The following is a 22,801-nucleotide window of genomic DNA, read 5'->3' as shown; positions in this document are numbered from 1 at the left end:
CTGGAATATATCCTTTGTGCATAAAGGGGAGTGCTGCATTATGTAACTTATAATATCAACAGTTCATAGTAACATCCAGCGTTGCCACTCAAAGCCTACTTTTATCTTCTTCAAACATGTCAAGAGCTGTGAAGAGCCTCAGATTTTGCCCCATGTGTATGGCAACAATTTTGTCTGCCAGTTGCATATATTCTGGCAGGAGAAATGAAATTCCTGGGTCAGAAGCAAAGAACTCCATTACTAGCAATACAGGAGTTAGCATGAGTCTCATTTTTGCTTTAGTTCCTCTTGTCCTCTGAAGCCCAAAAGAAGGATCCCAGCATGTGTCCATGTAGAAGCTGAAACCACAGTGAGTTTTAATTAATGAGACTCAGGTTTAGAAAACTCTAATATTTGAAAAGTTAGCAATACTGTCATAGAAAGAAATAATCTTTGCTATACTGTTCAGAAAAAAATTATCTCTGTGAAAGACAATATCTCTATTTTCTAATGATATTTGATAAAAATGACATTAAAAACAAGTGTGAGAGTGCCGAATCCTAACCTCTAGACCATCAGGGATTTTTTTTTTAAGATTTATTTATTTTTATTACAAAGTTAGATATACAGAGAGGAGGAGAGACAGAGAGGAAGATCTTCCCTCTGACGATTCACTCCTCAGGTGACAACAACGGCCGGTGCTGTGCCAATCCAAAGTTGGGAACCAGGAACCTCTTCCGGGTCTCCCACACGGGTGCAGGGTCACAAATCTTTGGGCCATCCTCGACTGTTTTCCCAGGCCACAAAAGGGAGGTGGATGGGAAGTGGAGCTGCCGGGATTAAAACCGGCGCCCATATGGGATCCTGGCATATTCAAGGCGAGGACTTTAGCCGCTAGGCCACCTCACTGGGCCCAAATGATGTCAATATGAAAAATAGTACCTGTAAAATGTAGTATTATCTCAACCTCGAACAGCCTATACAACATGCAATAAGATATTGTGAAATGACCAAAGAATCAACAATCAATGCAAATCAGACTGTTTATGATCTACATCAAAGAACTGTAAAACCTAATATACTTTTAAAACCCTATGTTATTCCATAATGGAGCGGGAGAGCAGAGAAATCTTCCATCTCCTTAGAATGTGTGAGGCAGACGTGAAATACAACCTACTAGGCTCATAACTGGTAACTCATAAACAACAGACTCGAATCAGAATTAGACAATAGTTAAACTTACTAGGTGGGACACAAAGATTAATTACTCCTCACTAGGGCATTGAGGATTTCTCTGTACACCTCTCCATAAAACTGTTCTGCACCTTAACTGTTGACATAGGTCTTGTTAGAGTCATAAGCCAGTCTAGGCTTCCCGAAAAAAAAAAAAAAGCAGGTTCACCAAAATTACGCTTCAGTGGTATAAAAGGCTAAATACTACACTGAAAATAGACACGAGATAACTGAATAGTAATCTGTAGCCATTCTAAGGTGTGTAGAACCCGGTTGGGTATAAACTAAAATTGAAATGTCAATGAAGAAGTCACAGGATGTGGTTAAGAACATGCATTTTTTTTAACATATTGGTTACTCAATACTATGTCCACTAATTCCATAACGTTATAAATTGTTGCTGATATTATACTGGGGCTTTTAATTGATCGGGATGACACTTTGCTGGCTCTACCTTTAGACCAGAGATGGTCTCCCCAAGAAACTGTTGAACTTATCTGGACAATAAAATGCTGAACTCTATGCTTGGTATATGCTTGCAATGAACTGAACTTGAAATGTGGCAATGCAGCAAGGTGGAGGAATCCACCATGGGGGGAGGATTTGGGGAGGGGTGGGGGAAATCCCAGTGCCGATAAAACTGTGTCACATAATGCAATGTAATTAAAAAAAACATGTGAAATAAAGGCTGGTGCTAGACATACTTAGATATTATGGAGAACTATCTCCCAATGTTCTTAGCTTAGGTTATTTAATGTGTATAGTATGATTAATACATATCATATAGTGTAGTTTCAGGAATTAAACAGGTAGGAAGAATTCTGAAAAGCACAGATACTAAAATAAACCAGCTAGAAATAAGGACTAGATTTCACCAAAGAGGTGAAATAGGTCTTTAGTTAAAACCATAAAACCTTGAAGCAAGAAACTGGAGAAGATTTAAATAACCCAAAAGTTACTCCATGTTTATAGATGATCACATTATCAACAAGCCCATATCACATGAGGATATGCTCTGCACATCGAATGCAGTACTTATCTAATTGCCAACTTCATTTATTTACAGAAACAAACAAACAAAAAAATTGACATTTATGTGGAACCACCAAAGACCTGACACAACTAATGATGGAATAATCACACTAGCTTTCTTCAAAATATATTACAGGGCTACAGCAATCAGAACAGACTGATGTTTGACAAAGTTTCCAAGAAAATCTAAAGGAAAATCGTTTCTTCAGTAAATGGTATGTAATAAACTATATATACACATGTAGATGAATGAAATATAATCAACTTAAAATGTACTATGATAAAAATATAAGATCTGAAACTACCAAAGGAGATAGAAATTAATGTAGGAGTAAACTGATATGGTGTTTGCCTTGGCAAGTATTTATTTTGGATTAGGTTACCACAGCATGGGAAACAAAAGCAAATGTAGACAAATGGGATTACATGTATCCAAAAATACTTCTGCAAAGCAAATATACACAGTGGAGTATTAATGGGGTATAAAAACTGTCCTATCCTTATCATTACATGGATAAACCAATAAGATATTATGCTATTTGAAATATGTCAGCCATAGAAACAACATGATTTCATTTGCCTGTGTCATCTAAAGGAATTGAATCACAGAATTACAGAATTTGAGACCAGAATAAAGGTTACCAGAGGCTGGGGAAGAGTAAGAACACAGGCAAAACAAAGGGAAAAATGCTACACTATGATGTTACACATTAAAGCTATTTGCAGTTAGTCTATTATAGGTAACAGACTAACAGGGTATTTTAGGACACTATATTGAAAGCACATTTGAACATAGGATAGTTATAAGATCTTGAGTTCTTTGTCTCAAAAAGGGAAGTGTAACTGGCAATAGTGTAATTTACATCTTCAAAATACTTGGAAATAGGGTCCAGTGCAATGGTTCAGTGGCTAAATCCCTACCCTGCAAGTACTGGGATCCCACATGGGCACCACCAGTTCATGTCCCAACTGTTCCACTTCCCATCCAGCTCCCAGTTTGTAGCCTGGGAAAGCAGTAAAGGATGGCCCAAAGCCTCGGGAGCCGGCACTCACGTGGGAGGCCCGGAAGAAGCTCCTGGTGTGTGATCACCTCCGCTCTGACCATTGCAGTCATTCGAGTAGTGACCCAAGCAAACCAAAGCGCTTTCTGTCTCTCCTCTCTGTACATCTGAACTGCCTATTCAATTAAAGCAAATAAATCTTTAAAAAATAAAAAAGTACTTGGAAGTAAGCATTTTGAGGGATATCACAGGAAAAAAGTCATAAATGTTTAAGGTGATGTATACACTAGTCATCATACTTTGGTCATAAAACAATATATGCATTTATCAAAACAACACATTGTATTCCATAGATATGTACAACTGTGTGTAAATTTAAAAAGGTAAGTAGAATATAAGCATTTCTAGTAAGTGTTCTCAATACATACACCAGTAAATGAATACTTTTATATTAAAATTCAATAAACTAGCCTTAAAATAGCTTTATGTTTTAAAACATACATAGTACATTTAGTTTCAAATACTATGGTCTTCCCTAACATTGTAAACAATTATTTTATCATGTCAGTTACTATTTAATTTGGTGAATTCAAATTTGGATTCAAATTCAAATATTTGAAACATTTTGAAACTTCACTCTATACCTTCGGTGCTACAAAAAGAAATATTTCCCATAATAATCCTGATTCCAAAATCAGTGACTATTTTTAGATATACATGATATCTAAAAGATTTTATAAATGTTTTTATAACAAACAATGTGAAGAAACTATTGTTTGTTATGTATATGACTGCCAAAAGGTAGGAAAGGCAGCTAAATTGTAGTTCAAATTGTGTCCCTGACAAAATCCTAAGGGCATAATAAAAACAAATGGCACATAAGGGAAATTAGACCTAATAAATTTGAGACTTTTAAGTTTGAAAAATATTGATTGGCTTTAAAAAGTAGTCACTTTCCCTAGCAGCTTCTCCACTTTCAGTTTGGAATGATCCAGGATTATAAAGTGCTAAAAATGTCAATGTTTAATACATATCGAAACAAATAGAGGAGGGAGGGAACGTCTGGCTCGGACACCAATCCCAGCCACCATGTGCTCACGGTGAGCTGGGCCTGGGTGGCCAGTGCACCATTTGGAGCCAGGCTGTGCCTGCTGGCCGCCCAGCCAAGGAGCTCTGTGGTATTGGTTGTCTAAATCGTTGTTTAGGTAGCTCCAGGCTGATAGCACTGTTTCTGGGATCTGAATCAATCCTAAAGATTCCCAATGCCAGTAACTCTTCCTTTGAAGAACTTCTAATCACTTAACAATGCTGAGCTGTGAAATTGGTAATGGAACGGAATGTACTGGGCAGGACTAAGCAAACCTCAGCCTACAAGCAAAACTAGAAACCAGCATGGAGCACAGGTCATACCGAGCTAGGCTCTTGCACCTACTGGTCCTCAGAGCAACCATGGGCAGGTGCGCGATTTACGGCTAGGAACAGGCCCAAATAGGGAGGTAAGGGGACACCCTAACTGGGTTGAGGTTCCCACCAAGGGGTGCGTGTGCTGGAATGGGGGCCGCATTCTATCTAGGAAACAGGTGTAGTCACCCAAGGCACTAGTGTGAGCTGGGATTGGATGCCCAGGGCCAGTTCAGACCCCAACACCATCTGGTGTCATGGAGAACCAGGGTAGACGTGGGACTGACTAGGCTGGGTCTCAACCCCCTACTGAGTCATGTGTGAGCTGTGTGTGGGTATGGATGAGCCATGGCTGGGCTGAAACATCCAACAACAAGAACCAGAATGGGGTGAAAGCCAGCCAGGAAAAGCCACTGTTCCTGCTAGGACAGGAGGTGAACTGAGCAGGGTTGGCTCATGGACCACCTGGTATGCGCAAAATCTGGCATTGGGAGGGGTTCTGATGGAGGAGCCTGGACAACTCCTCCGGCAGGACACAGTCCCTGCAGGTAAGCGCAAGAAGCATGATAGGATACAGCCCAGAATAGACCATGGAAAGTTTCCCAATGGCACACATTCGGCATGGGTCAGGGGCAGACCAGGCTGAATCAGTTCATGTCATCCACTGGCAAATCTGAACACCAGAACAGAGTGTGGGTTGAGCCGGATTTGGTCGCGACAAAACCAGTACACATTATGGAATGCCAGGGTGAGGTTGCCTGTACTGGATTTGACTGCAGCACCCAACCAGCACACGTGAGATCCAGGAAGGGAGGGGCAGAGCTGGCAAGGGGATTAAGGGGCTGGTCCCCTCGCCGGACAGCTACTCCAACTGGAGAGCGTGGGCTCGGATGGGGACAGACCAGACTAAGCAGGGCTACAACACCTGTGCGCTGCATGTGGGTTAGATCAGGGAAAAGCCAGGCTGGGCTGATTATTCCTACTGGTGCAAGCATAAATTAGAGTGGGTGAGGGATGTTTGGGCTTACCCGCAGCATCAGATGGCAGAAGCTGGCACTTGGGACAAATTCTGTCAAGTCAAACCACAGAACCACCTAAAGAGTGCATCAACCGGGACTGAGAGAGACCTGGGAGGGAAATAGTGGGTTCCCCCCTCTTGGGTCACTACTCCCACGGGAGGGCATGAAAACTAGGATGGGGGCTGGGGTGGCTAGACAGAGAGGCACTCAACAACATCCGTGAGGGCTGGATGGTTGAGTTGGTTAGATGGAACTAAGCTTTAATACTCATTGACAAGTACAAGAGCCAAATGGGATGGGGGACAGACTGGTCTACTGCTACACATACTGGCAAGCCAGGGCAGGGGACGGGCCTGGTGGGGGTTATTGTGGGTTGCCCCGACAAGGCTGCAGCTCCCACTGGTTGATGTAAGGGCCAAGTATGTGCTGGGCAGAACCAGACTGGACTGCAACACCCATTGGTTCCAGTGAAACTCGGGACTGAAAACAGAAACAACTCAGGAATTGAAACCACTAGCTGATCAGAGTGATGGGCTGTGCCGGGCCCTGTGCTTGCTAGAACATACAAGAATCTGGTCTGGGAATACCTCAAAGTTTCTTTGGAGATCTCCCCAATCGAACTGCTGGACTCAGGACTCTAACCAAGAAAAGACAGAAGACAGAACAGGTCAATCATTCATCTCAGCTGTATGTTGTTGGCAGCAAAATATGGGGCGAACGGAGACTTTATGATGGACCATATCAATCAGTGGACGACCTCATCGAGCGAAACTGGCAGCGATTCATAACTGGAGAACTATTAAAACCACTTGAGCAAATATCTCAGAGCATGCCCCACATCCGGGACTGGGGGTGGGCGGGAAACCGGGTGGGGCTTCTCCCTCAATATTCCCCTTTACCTCGGATACATGATGGAAACAATATGGACATAACAGTATTACCCACTTCCCTATACCCCCTGAACCTTTTTTTTAAACCGTAATTAACTATGTAACCATTCTCAACAACAATACAATAAAATAAATTTAAAAAAAAGAAACAGATTAAATGGAGCAGCACTGTTAAAATATTCAAATGAAAAGTAAGCAGTATGAGGAGTCAAAATTTAGTACCACTGCTTACAATTTTAAGTGCAAACAAATTCCTATCATTAAATCCCAGGAACAGCTTTAATTGTTTAGAAAAACAACCCAAAAAGATGTACACTGGTACACTCTTTAATTAGTTTTTCATGTGAATGGTCGTATATTTGCATTTATAAAGGCACTAGCCCATCAGGGTAAACTGCTCTAATGCTGTGCAAAAATTGCTAAAAGGCAATGAGGAACAGTCATTTTAAAATTAATTTAAAACAATTTTCAAATCTGCCATGGGAAAACAAGAATCATTAACAGTGTCATTAATATTCACAACAGATGTTACACAATCAGGCTTGAAGTCCCTGTGTTCAAATGTGCTTTCAATACAGTGTCCTAAAATACCCTATTAGTCTGTTACTCATCATACACTAATTAGCTGCAGATAGCTTTAATTTCAGTTCCTTATCAGATGTTTTCATAGAAAAGTGTTCAATGTATGTCTAAGGATTACTTGCTTTCAAATGACTTTAGAGAAAGTTACTGAAAAGCATATTTTTACTTCCAAAACCTTCCTGTAAACAAATTGAGATCATTGTTTCTTCCATTTACCTAAACTGTTTGCTCAGATTTCCCAGTCAACTAGCAGTTAAATGATGATCAACTTTTAGCCATGTCTTCAGGTTATCTATGCCCTGATTTTGAATGCCCTCCATTTTCAAATATTCCTCTACACAAAATAAATTGTTTGTGGTAAATTATATAATTGAAAATATCCACTTTACAATGACAGATTTCACTTCACAAAGAAGACATCGTAATTTTAAATTTGATGCTTCATTACAAAAGTCTCAAGTTACATAAAATAAAAGCATATGCATTTGAAAAGAGCAGCAGAGAAATGCACAAACACAGTGGAAGAATTTTTTTCAAAAAGTATTGTAACAAGGAGACAAACAATCAGTGAGGATAAAGAACATTTAAATAATATCCTCAACAAATTTGGCATTTTTGACATATATAGAATATGTCTAAAATGTATTTAAATATTTGGAAGTCAGAGTTACAAGAATAGAGGGAGAAAGAAAGATCCTCCAATCACTGATTCATTCCTCAGATGGCCACCATGGCTGGAGCTGGGGCAAGTTTGAGCCAGGAGCCTGGAGCTTCTTAGGGTCTCCCACGTTTGGGTAGCAGGAGCCCAAAACTTGGCCATTTTCTGCTTCTTTTCCCAGACCCATTAGCAGGAAGAGCTATTGAAATTGGAGCAGCTGAGCCTCAAATCAGATGGGGCCTTTGCATATTATGTTGCAACACCGGCCCAATTACATATAAACTATCTCATCCAGTAACGAAAGACACAATTTTTCAATGCCTGTGAAGGATTTATCAATAGTGATCTCATTTTGATTTATATACTGGAAGCCAACAAATGTTAATTAATTTCAATTAAATTCAATTAATTAATTACAGACCCCATACTTTTACCATAGTGGTATGGAGCTTGTAATCACTAACAAAAATGAGATCTGTAAGCCATGAATCAGTCGAAAGTTAACTAATGAACTTCTAACAAACGAAGTTCATCGATGAAAGGAGTAAAAGGAGGAAAGGAGTAAAAGGAGTAAAAACAACAAAAGGCAGAAAACATTTAGAAATAATGACAAAATCACATATATCAAAGTTTTACACGATATAGCTAAATCAGTGTTCATAGCATATTCATAGCATATTTCATAATACTAAATGTATATATATATTTAAAACATGAGATTTAATGTATTATCTCGATCTGAAAAAAAATCTAGAAAGGTGGGGGCTAGCATTGTGCTATAACAGGTTAAACTACTGCCTGCAATGCTATCAGCAGAAAATAGTTCAAGTTCTTGGAGCCCTGTTAACAATTGGGAGACCTGGATGAAGACTCTGGCTCCTGGGTTTGTCTTGACCCAGCCTGGTCATTGCAACCATTTGGGGAATGACCAGCAAATGGAAGATCTTTCTTTCACTCTCTTTAACTCTGCCTTTCAAATAAGTAAAATAAACCTTTTTTTTACAAAAGAAAGCTAACATCAATTTTAAATAGAATCCAATAAAGATGTGAAATATTAAACTTAACATCTGTAAATTAGAAAGAAGCATGAAATAAACAATTGACCCAATTAGTCTCTGAGAAATCTAAGTAAATTGATAAACTTTACAAGAGCAATTAATATACAGAACAAAAGGCACAATCGTTACGAGGAATTAAAAATAAATGTTTAAATAGTTAATCAAAGAATATTATTAGGAATACCTCAGGCCTATAAATTTTGAAAGTTGAAATAGAAAGTAATTAGTAAAATATATTAATCAGCAGGAGATAAGAAATAAAGTAGTTTAAACATTGTAGATATGAAATCCAGAAATAGTAAATGTTCCTATAAGTAAGATTCAAGAGTGGTTGATGTCAAGAGCAAATTCTTCTAAACTTCTTAAGGAAGTTATAATGTGCTTTTTGAAATTATTTTTTCATTAAGAAAAAATAAAACAACCACATTCTTAATGCATTTTATGAAGTCAACAAAATCATAATATGAAATGTTAGAGAGAATATTAAAATATTATTAAATGAACAGAAAAGCAAAAAGTATTATTTTTGGAGACAATAACCAATAATTAAATATCATTCCCAAAATAACCTTATAGGCAACTGAACCTATTGGCCACATCTTCAACACAGAATTACAAAGTAAATGAGCCTGAAAATTATCCAACAAATATTAATAGTAGTCATTTATCTATTATTTAAGATTTGACAAATATTTTCTGAATTTTTAATCACTTAATTCCTACAACCACTCAGTTGGATGGGTCTAATTTTAATCTCATTACATGAATCTACCTTTTGATTCAACCTTACAACAAAATCAGCAGTGGGCCCAGGGATATTTTTTATAAATCACACTGCATTCCTAAAGCAAAATAAAAGTGACAAAGAGTTCCTCTATGCAGCCAGAGTTTTAATTAGAGATTACAATGGGAGCATGTCAGAGAGTAAAAGGAAGTAAAGGGATGAAACTGTCCCTAAAATTGCAAGTCTAGGTTTGCTGTCCTGGTATTCAGTCACTAGAAACCATGCTGTTCCTACCGTGGTGTCATTTTGCCCATATAAGAATGTGAAAGATGGGGCAGGAATGCTGTGTGATCTGGAGGCTGCCCTGGAACCCAACACTGATTTGCACTTTCTATTGAGAAGTGTTATGACTTTGTTGTTAATTTCTCACTCTGCAGAGAATTATTTGTTCCAGTTCTTGATGTCTAAAACTAGTTGCACATTAATTAAATGTGACAAGCTAATGGATTTGAACATAGTTTCCACTATGAAAATAAAGATACTTATAAATTCAGTAAAATGCTCCCAAAGATTCTCAAACACAGAAACTGGTGACAAACATAAATTGCTAATAAAGGGACTTTGGACTTACCTTAGGACTCAGCTCCGAAGTGCTCTCAGTCTTCTCGGTGTTATTTACTTGCTACATGTCTATGGTATTTTTTTCCCTGAGGAAATTATTTCCTAAAACCTTGAGCACAAATTGAAACTACTACAGGACTCCAGATAATACAAAGATGACCAGATGACCCAATCAGTTAATTTACTTGAATAGCCATTCTGTGATTCTAGGCAGGCACAGAAGTGGTCTTGATAGGAAACAGTGTTTTGTCTTTTTTCAGTATTCTATAGCAACTAAAATATGTTTGATCAATTTTTGTGCATTTGCTTTTGGTTTTTAAGTTATATTGTGTACTGTAACATTTTATCTATTTTTTAGGGAGAATTGATGTTGAATAGTACAGCTCTAATATTGAATCTTTAGAATTACCATCAAACTGAAAATAAAGTATACAGATTTTGCTAATATAAATTCAAATAACTAAATAGTACAATAAAAACTCTACATATATGTAAGATTGAAAACCATTGATTTCCGACAAACAACTAAATCACCTGTTGGATATTTTGAAAGCACTAGTCATAAAAATAACATTATTCTGCTAAAGATATTACTTTTCTAGTCTTTGTACAAAATAAGCATTTTATAAATTGATTTTGAATGAATCTGTAAATCCTAGAGTTATTGAAAACCTTTAAACGTAAATGGTTATAGAAGTCTGCTTTATATTACTTAAATGAAATACCCAAGCAAGATACTGAACAAAGAAAAGAACTTTGATTGGCTCATTGATTTAGAGGCTCAAAGTCAGAACAAGTCCTCAACAGCTATGGCAGGGGTCTCCACCTGCACTGACTCACAAAGGATGGCACGGCTCTGGGACCTCACATGCAGGAGAGGAGTCAGATGGGGAGACCAGAGTCTTGTGAGTGGAGAAAGATCTGCAATAAATTCCTACAAGGCTTCATCACCCTTGGAGAACAAATTACTGCAGTGGCTTTTTGGAATTCTTTTTTAATGTAAAAAGTATCCGATTGCCTAGAAGATCATCTTCCCACAAATACTGTAAGATACGTTTAAATACTAAAGAAGAGTTAAGACAAAAAAAATACTAGATAAATGAAGCAACCACGTATATCAGACAGATTTCTTTTTCTGTAATACAAGCACCTAATTCCCATAAAAGTAAACATTTATTTCTCATTGACAGCCTATACCTTTCACTAGGTTCCTTTGAGATATTCTGACCTTGGCTTTAGGCTTTGGCTTCTGCTCAAGTTACATCCTCTATTTCTACTTGGACTATAGCTACTCCAAGCATGATCTCATGGGAGAATGGCACAAGAGAAGAGAATAAGCCAAAAGACAGATACACACAACAAGGTCTTTGTTCCTACCAAATCCACTGATGGCTGCTGGTCAGAGGAAGCTGCATGAAGTCCAAAGTCAATGGTTCAGGGAAAATAAACCTGACCTATCCTGGGGGGATTTTGTAAAACTGTAAAGTGACATGGAACAGTATGTATGGAGAATTCTTTGACAGAGCAGGGGTGAAGAACTGGAAATTATAACCCAATCCACCCTTTGTAGAAGTCACTATTGCCCTATTTCTGGAAGAGTAATTTTCACTTGGTTAATCACATGCTTTCCCAAGGGTGCACTTCTGAAAGTGCTATACAAAACCTGCAACTGACTTGCTGCTTGTAGTACTGAGGAAATTAAAGATTCAAATGAATTTTCCATATATTTTCATTGTTTAAAAACAGAGAAAAATTATACATTGAAAATCACTTTGTGGCCCTAAATCAGTATGTCCCAATCCAGCACAGTTTTTTTAATACAAATATGGTAAGCTTTAACTGGAAAACACAAGTTTCTTATTTACATACAATGTGTTCATAATTATAACACTAAATATTTCCATAAAAGATTAAAATTATTCTGCAAAGTATTTTTGGGCATGTTAAAAAAATTAGAAGATGAGAATTGTAGGATAGAAAATATATTCTTGGCGCTTAGAGTTAGTCTGAACTAGAGAGAAATGTCTTCCTGAATATTTGTGAAATGCCAAGGAAAACAGCTTTTGTTTTTTTCACTGATTTAGCTGTATAGATTAGCCATGCAATTATGGCAAATGAAAAAGTAGAAAATATTACAAATAATAAAAAATACTAAAATCAACTATTCTACCAAATGACAGGATTAAATTTGTGTCGATTCATGAACCCTCATTGATGTGCTTCAAAAAATCAATGATTCGTGGAAAGAACAGTACAGACAGAGGTATCCAGGGGATAGAGGTCTCAGCATTTAGCCATGATTGGCACCTTACCTTGATAGGCACAGGTGTTTCACTTCACTGTCACTGCTCAGAATTCTTGAAAATGTCTCAGAGGGTTACACTGCCCTTTATCTAAGAGACATTTCAGAAAAGGAAATTACAAATGTAGTAATGGACTTGCATTTAACTTGGCAAATCACACCAAGGACACCTGCCTCCAGAATGATTGAGTTGTGCTGGGTAAAAAAATCAGCCATTGCAGAAGTAGTAACCTGTATTATCTAATTGTGAATCCAACTCTCCTCTCCATTCCATCACAGATAACTGCATACACTCAATCTGCATGGTTCAGAGTGCAGTAACACTCTATTGAACAGATGCAAACAGAATTGTAAGGAAACAGATCTCTACCACTAAATTTCAATAATTAGCAGTATTCAATCCCAATTTGAATCATTATGCATGATAAGTGAAAGAATCATAATAGAGAACAGTTTAAGCGACAGACATGATCCAATTAAAAGAAATGTTACATTCATACTATACTCATGTAAACATAAAAACCTTGAGTTCATGGTTGCCCATGGAAAATTTTTCAAGTAGCTATTTTTATAGCTTCACAAATTATATTTTTAGTGCTCCAAATTTTACCTAAAAGTGACTTGATAGAGTACAAGCTATCTCTCACATATTCAGAACAATTCTAAGAACTTTTATATTTAAAAAAAAATTACTAGATACAGTATAAAGAAATGCACTTAGCCAGCATAGCAAGTAAAGTGACCATCTTTGTGCTGACATTCCCACATGTGCATCAGTTCGAGTCCTGGCTGCTCTACTTCGGATCCTGCTCCCTGCTAATGTGCCTGGGTGTGCAGCAGAGAATGGCCCAAGTACTCAGGCTCCTGTACACGCACGCGAGAGCCAGAGGAAGCTCCCGACTCCGGGCTTCACACTGGCCCAGCTCAGGCTGCTGCAGTTATTCGGGTAATGAACCAATGGATGGAAGATTCCCACTCCATCTCCCTGTAACAATGCTTTTCAAATAAATAAATAAGCAAATCTCTAAAACAAGAGAAATGCACTTAAACGTCCAGATCAACGGGGTTTCTGACCATCTCCTCACCCTCATAACACTCAAATTAAGAACAAAGCATAAAAGGACTCCACAACCTTCACTATCCCAACTTTCTCCATTTCTATTTTTAGACATATGAAGCAAAAGCATCTTTTCACTTACATGATATGATTTGACAAAAAAACATTTATAAGTATATACCAAATGACTGACTTTTAGTAAAGTAAGTCTTACGTCAGATTAATGAATTTTCCATATCTATTATTTGAGTTTCAACTGTCCTAAAAAAAGGTGATTTTATTTAATTGAGTTTACACGTCTCAAACTTCTAACTTGTGCTTAAAACCAAATCTTCATTATCTCCATCTAAATTTTCTTTACAGGCATAATTTATTTCCCCACTGTACAAAGCTTTTACTTTACCCATAATATACATATATATTTTTAGTGTATACTTAGTGAGTACTTATTGCTACATGCCAGGAAAAGGATAAATGGATGTGCCATTTACTGGAAGCAGCCCAATCAGAAAAAAATACCACATGAATGAAATAAAAACAATGACAAGAGTACTGGATAGTAGGTTGTTTAATAGAGTTGTGGTCCTCAATTGAAGAGAAGGTATGCTGAACAACTGAGTCCTCAAATGATAATAAAATTGTATGATTTGAGAGAAGCTTAGCTTTTATCCTGAGAGCACTGGAAAAAACAGTAAAGCAACATAGTTTAGATAAGTGCAATAACATCTGTATGTTAGAGCTTACTGAGGAATGCAGACCGTATTGGATGGAATAAAGATGAAAGCTTTCATAATACAAACAAGAGATAGGTTGGAAGACTGCCATTAGTGATAGCAGAAGGGAGAGCAGTGGCAAAATTTGCAGCTATATTTGATGGGTGGTTCCAATCAAATGCTGTGATCACTTGCATTGTTGGATGAAAGGTGCAGAGAAGTCATAAATACAACAAGGTTTGGAACTCAAATAATGGTGTGTATGACATGCATTGAATTGAGATTAGATACCACCAGGGGAACTGCATGTTTGAATGAAGAGAAGGACTATAGTAGGACATACGTGAGGACTAAGAGGAGTTCGAATTTTCAAGTTAAATTTCCAATAGGCCAAAAAAGTGTAAGCTATCACAAGGCTATTATGACAGAAGTTGACAGATGGGAGTCACTAACAAAACTACAAATTTCAAAGTCCTAGTTTCAGGCAACATAACCCCGAGTGGATGTACAAGGAGTAGAAAATTCTAGGAGAAACCCCCCCAAAGGTCACTAACACTTTAAAAGGGAAAGGAATAAATGCTCTATCAACACATACTGCTAAGTTAACACCAGAAAGGTAAGTGGAACACAGAACAACATGTTGTACCCCCAGAAATAAAGACAATATCTTTGTAGATAATGGGTGCAGATGTTAACAAACTGAGTTTCCCTTGCAGTGTTTTAGTGATGTAAATATTCCCTTTTACCCCTAGACTCTAAGTAGATTGCTGACATTACAAATAGAATCACTCCCTATAGATACTATTTTCCTCCACCTACTAACTTGAAAAAATCTTTTACTTATAAGTGAAATAAATGTAATCTAAAAGATGAAAATATCCAATACCATAGAAACAAAGTGGTGGGGTTATTTTGGGGAGAAGTATTCTCTGTTAGTTGCACATCATATTGCAATGTCACATTTGAACTAAAATTTGTCTTAATATATTTTAATGGGCTGCAAAACCTCTCAATGTTTTTATTGTGAACAGAACATATTTGAGACATATATTCTAACAATCTTTCTAAGCAATTGAGAGACTATCCAACCCAAGCACTTTAAATATAATGAAACTTTTAATTTAGATTTACTCACTTGGTTATTTTTTAAAGTAGAGTCACCACCTCTCTTCTGTTACTTCAATGATGGTAGTGAATTGAGCATAAGGGGATTTTTACAGTGGGGACTTTCTCTTACATGTCTTCCCAGGGGACACATAACTTAGTCTGCCATTTCACAGCAAGAAGTTACTAAAAGTGACCTTGATAAAATAAGGCATGAATTACACACAAATTGCCCCTAATATATTCAACATGCATGGCATTTTAATTAATTACTGATAGAGATAGAGGTGGTGAGAGAGACCAGCTTATTCACTAGGCTAAGTGATAATCACTTTTACTTCAGTAAGAGTGAGTCAGCTGTTCTTTCTCATTACCATAGTAATATAGAATGTGTGTATTTATGCCAAGGCTCATTTCTATGAAGTACTAAGAAAATGCTAGAGGGACTCGCAGGAAGGCTCAACTGGTTAATGTCCCACCTGCAAGGGTCAGTATCCCATATGCACACCGGTTTATGTCCTGGAAGTTCCACTTTCTATCCAGCTCCCTGCTTGTGGCCTGGGAAAGCAGTAGAAGATGGTCCCAAACCTTGGGACGCTGCACCCTTGTGGGAGACCCTGAAGAAGCTCCTGGCTCCTGGCTTCGGACTGGCTCAGCTGTAACCATTATGGACAGAAGATCTTTTTTCTGTAAATCCGTCTTTAAAATAATAATAAATCTTAAGAAAAAAGAAAGAAAATGTTAGATCTGTTCATTTCACATACTGGTGGAACATAACTGGTATTTGACTTTTTCTTTCTGAAAAGTGTCCCCCCAACTTTCAGTGATGTAAACATTTCTTAAAAATATCATTGGTACCACCGTTCTGACCTTTCTACCTTGCTTTCCTTCTATCGTATTATTTTTCTCAAGAAATTTAGTTAATTCCCTGTGAAGATATTATTTTTATTTTTCCAGATTATTTTAAGATGACTTCATTTATTTGAGAGAAAGACACCACAGAAAGAGAGTGAGAACAAGAGAGAGAGAGAGAGAGAGAGAGAGAAATGCATAGGATGAGAACTCATTCCAGTTCTACACAGGTAGCAAGAAAACAATTGCACAAATCATCACCATTGATCCCCAAGTTCTGCATTACCAAGAAATGAAACGTAATGTGGCATATGAACAGCATAGCCACTAGGTTAGATGTCAAATGCCATTAAAAATGTTTTGAAAAGATTTTCTACAAAGTAAGTATCATAAAATAGATTAGTAAAAATAGAAACAGAATAACATGGTGAAGGAGAAAGTAGTTTTGATGAACATGGTCACTTTGACTAGATTTGTGTCTTTGTCCAGTGTTTCCTGTCAGGGGCATGGTGGCAGCCCCAGAGCAAACCTCGAGCCTGGGAGCTGGCTCGCTACAAGCCAGCAGCCAGCAGCAGCAGTGGCATGGAGGGCAGTAAAGTGTGTTAGTCCCTCTGGCTGATTCCCATCCCCCAAAAGAGGGTCCTGGGTGAGGGCTAGGGACTGCAAATATGCAGACAGAAACATCGGTCCAGCACGTTCTCTCTGACAGAGCCACAGCCCTGGATGCATCAGTGGGTTCCGGCAGATGCATGGCTTTGCAAACAGCCTGAGAAAACAGCACTGGCACAGGTCCTGCCGGCCTGCAGGGATGAGGAAGGTTGCTCCAGATGGATGGTGCCAACCACCAGGGCAGACTTTCATGTGCTGGCAGTGGGTGCTCGCTGCAACCCTTACATGCTGCTGCGTCGAAAAATGCTCCATTCATGGCCGAGTGGCTCAGGGTTGTTATGCTGGAGCCCAGCACTGAGCATGGAGCATTTGGATTTCTTGAAGACGGTTCCCTGCTGGCACCTTCTCCATGAAACGGAAGCAGTTGCAGCTTCCACTCTTCCTATGCCATCTTCTACATGAGTAAAAGTACCTACTTCCCGTGGTCCTCCCACAAAAGCCACTTAATCTAATCAAATATAAAAAAGGAAACTGCTCACACAGACTAATTGGAAAATTGTCCTTGTTAGTTATTAAAACCATTTACTTGTGAAAAGCATGTCTTGAGAATACATTAAAAGAAAAATGTGATATCATCTGTAAACATTTTATCTGGTATAAATGAGAAGAAAACAGAAAAACATTTTTGCAGATTCTTTTCAGTTTACCATTCAAAAATAGTGTTTCTGCACCACCCAAGTAGTTAGGAAAACTGTTGACATTTATAGTGGTTATCTCAACATGTTCACACTGTGTTTTAGTTTGTCACCTGGGTTTAAAAGTAAAGAAAAAATTAAAAGTAAAGAAAAAATTAAACTGCCTTTAGGAAATAAAAAATATATTTTTAAGCTATTGGAATGAAAAAAATTTAATGTGCTACTATTGTGATTGTGCTTATGTAATAGATTAAGGGCTAAAAACATTTTCCTTAATAAATGTTTGTGTTCTGTGAGTTGCTTTATAATAATGTTAATTGTGACGCTTTTCTCTGACCAAACGAACTATTATTTCTCCTATGATTGAGGAGTGAAAGGCCAGCTTGTGGTTATCTATAGCCTAAAAGGTAAGATTCAACATTTACAGGTCCTGCAGATAGGAAAGTGAAGAGCAAACTGAAAAGAAGACACAAATTTTCACTATATGGTGCAAGTTTTCCAATCTGTGTTAGCTATTCCTGAACAGTCACACACACACACACACACACACACACACACACACACACGTTCAAAATATACAGTGAAGGGGCCAGTGCTGTAACATGTTGGTTCTGCCTACAGTGTCAGCATCCCAAATGGACATTGGTTAGAGTACCAACTATTCCACTTCTGAATGCTATTCCGCTAATGTACCTAGGAAGGTAGCAATGGATGGCCTAGTTACTTGGATCTTATATCCATCTGAGAGGTCCAGAAGAAGCTCCAGGCTCCTGGCTGCAGCCTGACCCAGGCCTGTTGGTTCAGCCAATTGAGAAGTGAAGCAATGGACAGAAGTTCGTTCTCTCTCTCTCTCTCTCTCTCTCTCTCTCTCTCTCTCTCTCTCTCTTTCTCTTTCTCTCTTTTTCTCTGTCTCTGTTTCTCTCTCCCTCTTCCAAGTAAACAAAACGAAGTTTTTAAAAACATGCAGGTAAATAAACATAACACATATAGCACACTGAATAAAGAGTTTTGTTAACATGTGATGGTCTAGTTCTTTGAAAAATAATTGGTATTATAGCTCTCATGACTGTTTTACATAGTCAAATTTTCTAATTACATATTGACTGAACAAATAACTGCTTCACTCACTAAACGAGTTAATTTTAATGAGAATTTCATGTCTTAATTACAGAGCACTAAAATAAATTGAATATATTTCTCCTTTTAATAATCACATGAACCTAGGAATTGTAAAATATATCATATGTGATAAAAATATATTATCTTAAAATAAAATCCAAAACCAGCATTACTTACAGAACATTTTAAAAACATCATTGGATGTAATTTGCTTTCAAAGACATCATCATGGTATCATTATCCTTTATTTCTCTAATTAAAGAGAAGATTTATGGTATAGTTGCCATTGCTGATATTATCAGGTTCTACAGGAAATTTCACTGTAAGTAGTATTGTTTGGAGTTTTTTGTTGTTTATTTTTCTATTGATCACAGGAATTCTGACCTGGCTTCTTTCTGTATATAACTGTTCTTCATTCTAAGTGAAGAAAATTTCATAAGGATTTTACTGTGTTATTTTTTAGATTTAATGCTTCTTCGTGGGAGGTATATGTGATCATTTCTATTTTATCCAGTAGTTATTCAGTTAGGAATATAAGAAATGAACAGATATATTTGCACAGTATGCAAATAGGAAGACCACTTGGGTAGCCAACTTGAGTTTGGCATTCCAAACTCTGCAACTAGATCCTTAATACCCCACTTGAAATGCAAGTCTGCTCTGTCCTACTGATGCCCCTTATAATGTTAATTAACTGGAAAGGTAATGATGGAGGGTTGCGGTAAGAACTATTGGAAATCTACCAAGAATCCCAGATTATGTTGGTAGTAGGCACAAATTCACAAAGGAGGCCAGATCATGGAAGCTGATTTCTTTGGGTATCGGGTAAGATTCCCATAAGTGCAGAAGAATAGAGATTTAAATTGAGAAGTATGAGGAAGAATGGCCTATTTAATAGCAAGGAGGGTTAATCTGGAGAGCAGCATGCTTAAGCACAGCCTGAGTCCACAAGAGAACTTCTCTAAATAGAGTTAATCTGCCTCTGCCTTTGCATTCAAACAAGCAGTGACATGTTATAAATAGTAGAAAGTTATAAATGTGTCCTATACTTTCTTTATCTCCAACTAATCAGTAAAATCTAATGTCCAACTCAGGTTTTGGTCATGGCAGAATGTGAGAGAAAAAAAATGGGACAGAAAAGAGAAATATGACCTTCTTCATATTAATTTCATTTCCCATGGGCCATGCAGAAGTAATACCTCACATTGAGAAGACTGCTAGGCAATGAGAGTTGTAGAAGCCACCATGAAGGAAGAGCTGGGTCTCAATGAAATTATATACGGCAGAGGAGCATGGCACCTTGGGACTGAGCTTCTGGGTGGTGGGCCAGAATAAATAGAAAACAATCCTCATTTTTGCATGCACTCTAAAGACATCTTTATCAGGTAGATATGAAGGCATAGAGCATGTTCAAAGAGAGAATGAAGGAGAATACTGATGGCTTTTAAAATTGTTAACCCCATGTAGGACATGATAGTGATCCAGAGATAGGGTTTTTAAGTCAGAGTCATGTCTGTATCCCATGTATAAAACTACATACAGATCAATAGAAAAAAATCAATAGAGAGGCAAATACACTCCCATGATTTTCCAAAAAAGCTTTTATGATTATTACAACAGTGTTATAAGAAATAAATTATACAATGCATATTTTAGTATGTCTGTTACAGAATTGCTTATATTATTTAATGCTTCACTTATTCTAATAGTTATTTCCCTGTGTTTAAATCATACCTTTAATAATCAGAAAATAATTTAGCATAAAACTAAAGACATTTCTACGTTACAGAAGATAAACACAGTTCTACAAAACATGCTCTGGAGTTTCAAACTAAAGTTGCTAACTTCAGTGTTATTTTTTGCTGTTTGACAGTTCTTCAATCATGTTGCAAATCACTTTAGAAATTTATTTAAATTTTTAATGATTCACTAATCACACATCTTTCCAAAAGCTTCAGATTTATACTTAAGTCATCGTTGCAATGGCTATGTTGGAATATGCAAGTAAAAGCAAGCAGGCAAATAATTCTGATCTAGGAAACAGGGGGACTGCCAAGATTTATAAATGAGATAGTTGAGAAATTTTAAACAAATTGGATGATGAAAGGAAGTGAAATATGTTAGAAACACAGAGAAGTAAATTACAAGGCAGACAGGATAATCAACACCAAACGCTAAGGAGAAAATGGGAACTGGTAAAAATTTTAAATTAAATTTGACAGAATGCCAAATTGAAGTTTTTTTTTTTACAATTTTAACAATTTTAGGCTATTTCATTACAATTTATTACTATTTTTTAAACAATTTTAACAATTTTAGCTATTTCTTCCAAGTTCTATAGAAAATAGGGAATAAATAGTGGCAGAGTAAAAGAACTATGGATCAGTAAGGAAAAGTATTATTATTATTATTATTATTTGCTATACAGGAAATAGGATTAGTTTGGAGGCAGAAGGAAGTGGTTGTTACGTTTTTGGCATCACAATTTTAAGAATCTGGAGATTTTATAATTTTAGAAGGTGTTTTACAATCACTAATTTCTACACATCTTTCCTGGAAAGGGAGTACATCTAACTGAAAATCAAACAAGAACTAAAAGGATACTAAATATACAGTTAACTTCCTTTCAGCTGAATATTCCATCTTGAATACCAGAGAGCCTCTAAAATATGCAAGTTTTGAAGAATGTTAAGGAAACCTTTCCTGTCCTCCTCCCAATACTATTTCTAACACTTTGAGAAAGGCTTTCAACAAAATAATCGTAATCCTCTTCATCACTCTCATACATATTTACCCATTTTAAATATGTTTTATAATGAAAATCAGAGAGATAGAATGACTTCCTCAAGGGAATTAGTGAATGTCAAAGATCTTTGCCGAAGCTACAATTTGTAGTTACTAAATTAATTATATTGCCTCTTATTTTATTTTTTCAAAATACCAGGTTTAAATACCAGGTATAAAATACCAGGTATAAAACAACAGATCATGAGATGAGAGACTGATTTACTTTTCATCAGTTAGTTCACTCCCCAAATAACTGCAATACTAGCCAAGATTGGATCAAGTTCAAGTCTGGGTCTTACATGTGGGAAACAGAGCTCTAAGCCTACTGCCTCCCAGATTTCAACAGCAGGAAGTCAGACTGGAAGCAGAGAAAACCCGACCCCCTGATACAGGGCGTATGTATCCCAAGGCATGTTACCCTACTGTGACCCAATACCTCCAACTATTAACAGCTCCTCTCTTAGTACCTTCCCCATCAATTCTTCAGAGTGCTGTTTAAAACATATCCATGTCACCCACCTTTTTAAACCAGCAGCCGACACATTATCCTTAAAATGAAACCGAAGTCATAGAATTGAGCTCTCTGGTTCTGTCTACATTATCTTTTGCCTTTCTAGTATTTCCAACATCATATGCTGTCATTTTCTTCACATATAATACTCAAATTATTGCTGCCTTTTCTGTTAACATTTTCATGCTTAGAACTCCATACAAACTGCTTCTTCTTTCAAGAAAAATCACTCTTTTCTCCTAAGTCCATCATGTGGTTAACTCCTCTTTATGCTTTGTAGTATTCATATCTAAAGGCAGCTTCCCAGGTAGGATACTGTAACATCTACATTCAGGGTGCATACACTCTGCGTTCATACTGTGCTGTTCTCTTGCAGTACTTAGCTCAGCTGCAGGTAAAAACAATTTGTTCTACTTTTAGTTAAAGTCAGTCCCCTGGACTAGACCCCATCCTTTTCTGTTCAAGCATGCTGAGAATACGTTTGTCTCAAGGCCATCGTTGTTGCACCTACTTGTATCTGGGGCTTCTCTCTCTCTCTCTCTCTCTCTCTCTTTCTCATCAAACATTTATTTAAATCTTATATAACTCAAAAATTCTAAGCAAAAGCATAACTGAAAATTGAGTTTCCATGAAAATTAGCTATTTGAAATGGTAAATTTAAAATTAAGCGAAAAAGAAAACAATGAAAACTCTGCAGCAGATACCGCTGAAATATTCAACAGCAATCCAACTGAGTTTAATCCTTACAAAGGTTATTTGATCTCAAAAAGTGTAAAAGTTGAAGTTAGCTTAATTCTATCCAGGGAGATACTCCTTGACTTCATGCCACTATTTTAGAACCTCATATTTTTCAT

The sequence above is a fragment of the Ochotona princeps genome, chromosome 6 (genome assembly GCF_030435755.1).
Source record: "Ochotona princeps isolate mOchPri1 chromosome 6, mOchPri1.hap1, whole genome shotgun sequence".
Classification (NCBI taxonomy): domain Eukaryota; kingdom Metazoa; phylum Chordata; class Mammalia; order Lagomorpha; family Ochotonidae; genus Ochotona; species Ochotona princeps.
The sequence above is the reverse complement of the archived record's forward strand: the minus strand, read 5'-3'. Positions refer to the sequence as shown.